This window comes from Thunnus albacares, chromosome 2 (assembly GCF_914725855.1).
Source record: "Thunnus albacares chromosome 2, fThuAlb1.1, whole genome shotgun sequence".
NCBI lineage: Eukaryota > Metazoa > Chordata > Actinopteri > Scombriformes > Scombridae > Thunnus > Thunnus albacares.
Genome location: NC_058107.1, coordinates 2,961,132 through 2,963,169, shown reverse-complemented (window position 1 = coordinate 2,963,169; position 2,038 = coordinate 2,961,132).

The window sequence follows — 2,038 nt, the reverse complement described above, 5'->3', positions numbered from 1 at the left end:
CTAAAGGTGGATAAAAAAAGTAAACATTCATCGCCTTGAACTTCATGTAACCCCAAATGCCCACATTTATGAACAGACCTCCCAAAGACAGATGAATCCCTTCCTCTTAAAAAGAGAGTTGGATCAAACTGAGCCATGTTAAAGTAAAGGGTGAGAGTGAGGTTTTATCTTGAGACAACATTAATCCACTCCCTCTCTGAATTTAAACCTTCCTGACTCACCACAGAGCTGTTTGTTGGTCTTGGTATCCAACAGTACGCATGACTCCATGCAAAAATACAAGGATTGAGAAAGCAATTCTCAGGAACACGGCACTGTCTCCTTGAAGAGAGATAGACAGTTCAGTGAAAATTGTTTTAGAAGGGAAAGCAATTACTGTTGAGCACAAATCAATAGTGTGTTGTTTGCAAAGCACTGTAGTTCAGCATGGTAGTATTGTACTGACACTGTGTATAGATAATAACCGTACAAGCTGCAAACTCATTGGAAGTACACCTGCATTGTAGACCTTAATTAAAGAAAAGCGTTCAGAGCAAGTGGAGTCACACACTGCAGCAAAAGAGAACAACACACAAGCCCCTTTGTGGTTAAAAAAAAAGTCTCATATTACTTTTTATTCACTAATCAAAATTTTTGTATACATTTTTTATTTTTTTGTATGAAATACTATGCATAAAGTGTAAGGTGTTGGTCAGAGTGACAAACCCAAATAATTAACACTAACTCTGCAGTTTCCCTCAGCCGTACTCAATGTTTTAGCCATTTAACACAGACAGTTAGAGACTAGCTGGTAATCATAGTGGAGCATTTAGCAGCTAAAGAGACAGATATTTTGCTCAGGAGTTGGTGGAGACCAAACCTGAGTGAAAAGGAGAGTGAATATTGGAAATTCCTCAGGTGAACACATTCAAATAACTCTAATTAGCAATTACTAGCATGCTGAGATGCTAAACCAAGATGGTGAACATGGTGAACATTATACCCACTAAACACCATCATGTTAGTTTGGGGACATTAGCATTTAACTCATACAGCCTCACAGAGCTGCTAACATGGCTGTAGAATCTTAGTCTTCTTTATTGATATATTGCATTTGTTGGGGTAAATTCAACTTAACCAAATTGTTATCAAAGTTTTTCTATTTCATCTACATTTCAGTTGACATTTTAGTGAGGATGTATGGAAATAACAATACATCTAACATCCTCACACTGCTGTATTATCCAAGCAAACCTCTGAACAGAGAACAGTCATTTCTTGACTGACTGTTTTCACTCTGTATGTAAAGCTAACAGAACTCTCACTATTCATCCTCGCTGCCAGCAGCTGTGGCGGGGGAAGGTGGGCGTTGATTCTGTGTGTTGGGAAAGCAGTGTGGTAATTAGAGGCCTCTGTTTCATAAGAATGGAGCTCTCAGCAGCTTCGTTTTTTTACATCTACCATTTGTGACGACAGCTAAAAGCACCTAACATTTCCCTCACTGGCAATTAATGCCCAAGCCAGTGAACTTCCCAAGGTTCTGAGGAGTCAATGTCCCCTGTCCATCTATGCTACAGAGACTATGGCTACATTCACACCGCAAGCATTAGTGCTCAATTCAGATTTATTGCTCAGATCCAGATTTTTGTTTGGCTGTTCACGTTATTTTTTAAATGTGGCAAATATCAGATTCCAGTGTGAACTGGTCATGGTCCTGAACTGACTTGCATGTGCAAAAGAACAATAACAAAGACATCACACACAGCATGTATGACACCTAAATGTATGAATAACACTGGTTTGTACAAAATTGTAGTGAGATATCAATATGTGAAAATGATGTTTACACTGTTAAAAAAGTGGAATGGATGTGGAAATATAAACGACAGTCACATCATCAGGGACATTCTACTGACATTGTTCTTTGTCTAATTCATAGTACTGAATAAATTGGTTATTGCTCTACTTTGTTTTCAGAAATGTAATGGATAAAACAGGTTTGGAGGTTTTTCCACTTTTCCACAACATAATTTAGACTCACGCAGATCATAACTGCAGG